Genomic DNA, 8872 nt, shown 5'->3' on the forward strand with positions numbered 1-8872 from the left:
GCAATTATAAATTTTCCTGCATATATAGTAGCTCCTAAAGAATGTAATGCACTTGCAGTAATATCTACTATATTGTGTGTTGGTTTTCTGCTGTTCAGCAAAGGGATAGAGTGGGGAAATAATTTCACACTGCATATAATGCATCTGATATGAAGGAAACTTGAAAATTATTTAGTTACAGATTTCTCTGACCAGGCTTGCAAAGTGGCATATATTATGTTAATGGGCAAGCATTTGAAAATGAATTTGAATATTAAATGCACTAAGTTTGGGTTCTGACATGAAGGAAGGCATAGTTGATACACAATTTACAAACAGGTTCTTGTTAACTCTTTTGTTGCTGTGGCTCACAGTCATGCTTTGTGCTTAACATTTGTAATCTTATAATTTTTTCGTCACCGAAAATTCCATAATATTGAAATCTAACCGTTAGACTGTACAAATGAAGTTCTTTTAGAGTATTAGATTTTTAGGCATATTCTACATTCAACTGTGCTCCTTGTTCAATGAAAAATTGTTGCTTATTCATTGAAAGTTATAAGTAGAAAAGAAATGAGCAACATCAATCACTGTATTAATGATATACTATATTTTTCTAGCTTTCATTTGTAAAGGAGCACATTTGAGTGGGTATATATTGGAATGTATCCTACCAAGCCACCATATATATTCAACCAAAATGTCTGGTTTTCAAGTCATAGCAGAGGTCACATATTTACTGACTGTTGGACTCATAGTATTTAAATTTACAGAAAATGAATAGTTAACAATAAACCTTCCCACCAAAGCATATTTTTATTGAAAGAGCAAAACATTACAGTACACCGGGTGTTTTAGGTCATTTATTTTGTTTTTGCTCTGGGTCATTTTCCAAAAGCACTTCTGCTCTCTAGCGTTAAAATGAGAGTCACTCTACTCCCCAGATATTACCCAGCAGCACTTGGGGGCTCTTAATGATTAATACCATCACCGTCCAGCCACAAACCTTTCTGCTGCAGATAATGCCAGGCAGCAAGTGCGCTTGACACTTTTAATGTATAATTAAGTAGGAAAAGTCAGCACTCAGTATGCAAATTTTTCAAAATGATAAATGATGCCATACAGCAGTAGGGATTGATTTGGTGTAAATGAAACTAATTAAGGAAATGTCAAACATAATTAATAAAACAGGTTTAAGCTGCAAAACATTGTCAATTGAATGAATGAGGAGGCATTGGCTCCCATTGTTTCTGCTTTATTTAGGGCTTGTGTTTAGCTTGTACTCTGTTCCTAAATGCACTTTTGCTACCTCACACCCTCCACTACCAATTCCCAGAGAGGGGGAAAATAAATTTGCTTGTCTCTCCACTGACTGCAGAAATTAATTGCAGAAATCTTGTCCCATCCAAGTGTTACATTCACTCACAGGACATTAACATAACTAATTTGAAAGAGCCCAAATGACTGCATAATAGAGCACTGTCAGTATGCCTGACAGTCTTTGGTCATACCAAATTAGCTTGGTTTTCTAATTGAAATTTTTTTCCTTGGACTCTTTTTATAATTTTTTCCTCAGCTATTCATTTTTGATAAGAACAAAGGTTTTATAATTTACAAAAGAGTGCTTGACCTATAATTACTAGGAGGAAATTAGGGGAGGTAGAAAAGTCAGATTTAGTCCTGGTAATGATGCTGGAGACCTTGCTCCCTCTAGGGAGCCTGAAGAATAATGGAATCTTCTATTTTTACGGGCGACCTGTGCACTGGTGCTGACTCTAACTGTGAATCCACTTTACTTTGCAGATCACTTGCTTAACACTAAAAGTGCCAGCAGAATGGCAGGCCATTACTTCAAATGTCATTCAAACCAGTGCCTTTTCCACATGCCCTTCCTGCTCAAAGAGCGAATGGAAGAACATCTGCCAGTTTTCTTATTGTGCCCTTGTAAATCTTCCATGTAGAGTTTTATGCAACTTAATTTGTGAACCTTTTGGATAAATAAGGGTGGGGGGGTAAGGAGTTGGTCAAGAGTAGGAAATTTCAGGTGTGCTAAAATGATTTAGCGAACAAAATCTAATGGTTCTTGGTTTTAAAATCATGTCACCTGCATGTGATGGCTATAATCTTCTGCCTGATAGGGTTTTTAAAGGCCTGCTAAAGCTATATCCTCAATTTGGAGATCTTTTCTCAAAAGGGTGGCTTTCCTGTTAATTATGTCATAAAATGGAATAAGAATGGAAGCAGCCCGTTCCTTTTACGATTTCAATTGTGAGTGATATGCTCAGTATGTTTTAGGTCAATTGGGGAAGTTGTATGCAACCAAAGTTGTAGATTGCACAAGAAGGCAGGTGGGATATACACGCTCTTCCTAATCCATGACATTTCTACTGAGTATATATGTAGAGGTACAAGTTCAGAGGCATGGGTTTATTTGCTTAAAGTCTTCTATACAATCCTCTATTTTTGTAGCTTCTTCTTTAATTTGGGTCTAGAAATATAAGCAAAGTTTATTTATATCCCATAGAGAGTGTTAAGATTCTTGACTTTGAACTCCCTAAGTCTTTTGGGGCTTATTTCGTTTTGGATGCTATCCAATATATTCTCTCTAGTTATTGTATATTACACATACAGTCATCTAATAATTTTACCACATTGTTTGATTGCTTTATTCTTTATCAGGATATGTGTCTTGGGCTCTCTTCAAATATCTGCTACTGAATTACAGTTGTGTGCAACTGAAAGAATAGATGGGTTGTCATTTTCTACTTCGTCTTTAAATGGAATGGGTATGGGATTAATCAATAGAGTTCAAAATAAATCATTATTACTTTATCTCAGACTACAAATAAGTACCTCAGGTTTATCTATCTAACATTTACATTAATAATTTTGAGGGACTTTTCTGAAGCAAACCTATTTCTAACACTCCGTCCCAAATTATAAAATGTGAATTAAGGAATTTATTATCTCATAAAAATGAAAAATCTGAGTTCAGTTTTCCATCACATTCATTAGTCATAGCTGAATAAAGTAGCTTAAATAATGTTATTAAGATCAGGTATTTCTCTTTCTCATTCTCCACATCTCTTGGTTCTGCTTTCCTTTGTGTTGATTTCATCTCCATCTCATGGGTTCCAATAGTTCCATGATTAAGATTATATCAACTCTAACAGTTAAGTGCAATGAGAGATAGTTATTTTTCCAGGCACTTAAAAACTGTCCCGGGATTATCTCTGATTCAACCTCCAAAAGCAAAATATTCATCCTAGAATCCTTTGAAGAACTTTCAAAATTCAATGATCAGAAAACAATCTTTAAAAATTGGTCAGAGGATTTGAACAAGCAAAAAGAGATACAACTGGCAAAAAAGTACATGAGAATATGAGCAACCTTGTTAACCTTTAGGGGAATGCAAGTTAAAATCTGATGCGATGCCATTAGCACCAGGCATATGGAATACTTTGAAGGTCCAGCCTTGAACAGCGCCATACAAAGCCTACCCTAAAACAGCGCCATACAAAGCCAAGTGAACTGAGAGCAGGGAGGAGACGTCCCCTGAAGGCATTTTTATCAAAGGAAAGCAACACTGAGAAAATATTGGAAAAGCAATAGGTATACCTTCCAAAAGTATACAGTACAGTCTCTAACAGCAGAACATATACTCAGTATGGACTTATTCACTACTCAATGTTACTAACTTAATGAAAAAATTAAAAAAAATATGTAAGTTTTCTGTGAGTGAAAAAATTCGGTATGGTTATGATTATTACTTTAATAGAGGATATACACACAAATAATGTCAATATTTTGGTTGTTAATGCTTTGGTATTTATAAGTGAACAAAGGGAAACATTTTTTGACTCTGTTTTGAAATAATTTACATTTATAGAAGATTTGCAAAGAAGCACTGAGAATTCACTATGCCCTTCACAAATCATTCTCAAATCTTAACAAATTACATAACCATGGTGTATTTAGGAAAACTAAGAAATTAACATTGAGGCAATAATATTAACCAAACTATAGACTTTATGTGTTTTTTACTCTTTTTACTGTCCCTGCATTTAGTGCAGAATATCATTGTCGCATTTAGTCTTTGATGTCTCAATAGTCCTGTCCAATCTGTGACAGTGTCTCAGCCTTTTCTTGCCTTTCATGACCTTGACACTTTTGAAGTGTGCTGGTCAGTATTTTTTAGCCATTTGGGATTGTCTGATGTTTTCTCATGATTAGATTGAGGTTATGCATTATTGGAAAGTACACCACAAACGTGATGTGCCCTTTCCATTGCATCGTATCAGAGTACCTAATATCAGTGTGATTTATTACGGTGATGCTAACCATGGTCACTTGGTTGAAGTGCTATCTTCCAGGTTCCTTCAGTGTAAAATTATGATTTTTACCTTTGCATATTCTACTGGTTATAAGTGAGTTACTAAAGTTAGCCAATACTCCAGAGGAGGAAAATTAAGCTCCACCTACTTTAAGGAGGAGTATCAAAGAGTTTGAAAATATATGTTCAAACTATTATAGTAACATAAATATTTTGGGAAGATGCCTAGAGGCCATGCAACTACCCTGTTTCTCCTTAAGGTTATGCTGAATGAAAATTTTAGTATTCATCCGTGGCTATTGCTTACCATGATAACTACTGTAGTGGTCTACTGGTGATTTTATATTTTTCTCATTTCTTCTATATTATTTCCAGTACTACTGTAAGAAAAATGGACTCCTTCTGCATTTATTTATTCAAATATTTATTATATCAGCCTGGTAAAAGAAAAATAGATTTGGAGTAATTACATTACTTGATTTTAAGACATAATATAAAGCTACAATTTTAAGACTTAATATAAAGCTACAACACAGTGTGACACTGGATGAACGGAACAGAAAAAAAAATGAACCTCACCCTAACCTTACAATTTGCACACAAAAATTCACTCAAAATGAATCATAGCTCTAAATGTAAAACACAAAACTATAAAACTTTTAGAGGAAGATAGAAGAGAAAATTTAGGTGGCTGGGGGTAGATGCAGTTTTAAGGAAAAGATAAATTACACTTTATCAGAACTAAAAAAAAAACCTGACTCTGTGAAAGACACTTTAAGGAAATGAAAACCAACTATAGATTGAGTAAAAAATATTTGTAGATTAAACAACCCACTAGTGAAACGTATGCAGAATATATGAAGAACTTTCAAAATTCAACAATCAGAAAACAATCTTTAAAAGTTGGTCAGAAGATTTGAACAAGCAGAAAGAGATACAACTGGCAAAAGGTACAAGAGAATATGTGCAACCTTGTTAGTCTTTAGGGGAATGCCAGTTAAAATCATGATGCAATGCCACTATACACATCTATGAGAATGACTACGTTAAAAAAAACAAAAAATACTGACTTTACTAAGGGCTGACAAGCATGCAAAGCGGTGGGAATGCAGAATGGTATAGCCAGCCACTCTGAAAACATTGTGGCAATTTTTTATATAGTGAAACATACACTTACCATATGATCCAGCAATCCCACTCCTTGGTATTTAGCCTGTAGAATAGAAAACCACTGTTTACACAAATATCTGTACAAAAATATTGATAGCAGCTCTATTCATATTTGTAAAAACACAACAAAACAAAAAAAATACGCAGCTGGAATGAACCGAAATGTCCTTCAGTGGTTGCATGGGTAAATAAACTGTGCGTATCTATACAATGGGATACTAATCAGCAACAACAAAAAACAAACAAACCGCTGATACATGCAAGGTATTAGGCAGAATGGGAAAAAAAAAAGCCAGTTGTAGGAGGTTATATATACTGTATGATTCCATTTGTATGAAATTTTGAAAAGAAAAACAACCGTAGAGAACAGATGAGTGATTCTGGCTATAAGGTCAGGGGAGGAAGTAAGTATAAAAGGATGGCACAAGAGAATTCTGTGGTGTGATAGAACTGTTCTGTATCCTAGTTGTGGTGGTGGTTACACAGATCCATAACATATGTTAAAATTTATTGAACTGTTTATCAAGAGAAAAAAGTCAATACTATTGCATGAAAATTCTAAGTACAAAAATAAAAAAAAATAAAATCAATATAGACTCAAGGATAATTATCTTATTCTTTGTTAAAACCCAATATTATTGTTATTTATTTATTTTTACTCAAATGGTTTCAGCGCTGACTATTGGGATCTCTTTCAGAGCTCCCTGTATAAATATGGTTTTTATTGGCATTGTTTTATGAAGATTTCATCAATGAGAGTCTAACCTTAACTGAAAGGTCAAGAGAGGCAATTAATTGTATAATTGTTCATTGGAAAATGATTAAATTCTTCTGATTATTCAGTTCTAATAGAGATAACATCTGGTTGGCCCAGATTAGTTTGTAATAGATTACTTCTTGTGATAGACATTCTAGCCAATTTGTGAGTTCCTACTTTGTAACATTTAATTCATATTTTCCATTTCAAGATGATATATATTGATTCATTCAGTTTTCTACGTTAGCCTCACAGGACTATCTTTTAACTGACTTTTCCCCAGCTAGTGTACTGAGTAGGTAGATGCTTATTTGAAATACAAAGAAACCTATTAATGACAATTATTTAACATAAATTGATTAATTTATGAAAAGCAGAAAATATGTTTGTGTTTTCTATCAGGGATTGATACCAATATTTTAAAGCACAATTAGGGACCACATAATTAATTTGGTTAGCATTAATTTTGGTAAGTAAAATCATTATTTCCTTTACATGGTGGAACACTAAATGTTGCACTTACTAATCAATTATGCTACAAGGTAAAATTTATAAATAAAACATTTAAAATAATTTGACAGAAAATTATTTGGTAGAATATTTTTAAAAGAATGATAAAAATTCCATGCTCTTGTGGAATATGCTTTGGGGATGATATCCCTTGGAAATAGTGTAAACAATTCTAGGTATAATCAAAATGCATTTCAAACTTGCAAATAGATTTCCCTTGTCCTTTTTTAAAAAAAATGTAAGTTAATCCTTGTTAATACCTATTATTTTTCCTAAGGAAAAAAAAAAGGAAAAGCATGAGTATATGTGAAGGAAAGTGTGTGTGTGTGTGTGTGTGTGTGTGTGTGTGTGTGTGTGTGACAGACATAGAGACAGAGAGACAGAGAGACAGAGAATATGAGAATATACTGGCCCTTTTATGTACAAGAGCACTTGTATGGCCTTAATGCCATAAATCTTCTGGGCATTTAGAAGGACTGTTATTTGTGGGAGAAGAATATGGTATGGTTGCTACAGGTGATGGGCAAAACAGAGAACTAGTTTTAATGCTTCTGATAATAATAACCAATTGACTCTAAGGTAGGCAGAAAATTACAGAGGCAGAGCTCCATTTTGTATACAAGTATGAATGTGTCTTAATGTCTTGATGCTCTAATTATCTATTAGAAACAATAGTAGTAACAGCTGTATCAAGTCAAGATAATATTAGCATTACCTGAGTCACTACTTACCTTTCCTCTTCTTCATAGTATTGCCATCTTAATCCAAAGAACGATTGTTTGGTACTGTGTGGAAATTATTTATTTCTCCTAATGATTTGGCATGAATCATTACCTATGATATGCAAGTATTGGTTTTCTTTCAACCCAGTCTTCCCAACTTTGAAATGTAGGCCAAGAAATGTTTATATTTGCCTCAAGAAATTGCCTTTCCCCCCCCCCCCCTTTTTAAAGGGCAGTGTGATTCCAGTCCCCTACTATCACAAATCCTGCGGGGAGTTTTCCCAGGTTTGAGGAAATCACAGAGGTCAGCACATCCAGAGTGCAATGGATGAGACTCACCCTGGGAAAACCACCTTTGTGATCATGGTAACCCTCCTGCCATGTAAATATTCAGTGAAATGCTTTTTAACCTGGCATAGCTCTTATTAGAGATTTCAAAGTCTTAGAGCCGTTTCGTTTGAGGCTGTGATACATGACAGAAGACTGGAAGTGGCATAGGGACCAAGACATAAATGTTTCCTAGAAATCTCAGGACAGGACTGGCCTAGAATGAAAACCTTCCAGAGCAGCTGCAGCCTGGACTGTGCAAGGATGGTCTCTCTGGAGTGGATTTATGCCCCTGGAGTGTACTTTCAAGTGGCCCATTTTCTTTAGTGGAAATGAGTCAGTTTATAGCTTTACACCTGTGTATCACAGCTCCACATGGATTTGCCCATAATGGAGGCTTCTGGAGCTTTCTCAAAGTCACAGGGTTGAGAGCCACTGTCCAGACTGATGTTGACACTAAACAGACATCAGACACACAGGAATAAAAACGTTTTATAATTAGGTCATAGAAAGTATCCCTTATATCTTCTGCAAACTGGAATGAGGCAACAAAACCAATTTATTTTCTTGCAAACATTTTCAGTGAGCACTTAGTGAGGGACTAATGCCTGTGTATTTGGAGTAATACACAGAAGGTACAAGCACTGCAGGAGGTATTCTCAACAAATATCTAAACGAGCTTTAAGAATTAACTGGGCAAGCACTTTCTGGTCTTTCTGATTCCCAGAGGTTGGAGCACAGTAATTGATTTCCCCCACTCATTGAGTCAAACATGAGGTACAAGGATGAATAAAACATAGTCCTTGACCTCAAGTAGATGGACGAAACATTCTAACAGGAGAAGAATTTTATGACGAATATAAATACAAACATTAAACGTGTTAGAATACAGTGAAGATGAACTAATTTTGTTGAGATTTAATGCACATTCTTTCATAAAAGACTCACACCAGCCCTGCGGGGCAAGCAGTAGTATCCAGTTAGCAAATGAGAAAATGAAATCCTTCAGTGAGTCATTCCGTCTCACACAGTTAGTAAGGAACAGACTTAGGATTCGAATTTCTGTTGTTTTTT

At 34.9% G+C, this 8872-nt stretch overlaps 1 non-coding gene across 1 annotated transcript; it reads right to left on the minus strand.

Annotated features, from left to right (window-relative positions):
• Positions 1-7698: 7698 nt before the first annotated feature.
• On the minus strand, positions 7699-7861 carry LOC113594882 (U1 spliceosomal RNA). The gene has a single exon (XR_003415361.2). It is a non-coding gene; the product is annotated as a U1 spliceosomal RNA (small nuclear RNA).
• Between the last annotated feature and the right edge of the window lie 1011 nt (positions 7862-8872).

Source organism: Acinonyx jubatus, chromosome A1 (assembly GCF_027475565.1).
Source record: "Acinonyx jubatus isolate Ajub_Pintada_27869175 chromosome A1, VMU_Ajub_asm_v1.0, whole genome shotgun sequence".
In the NCBI taxonomy this organism is placed as follows: domain Eukaryota; kingdom Metazoa; phylum Chordata; class Mammalia; order Carnivora; family Felidae; genus Acinonyx; species Acinonyx jubatus.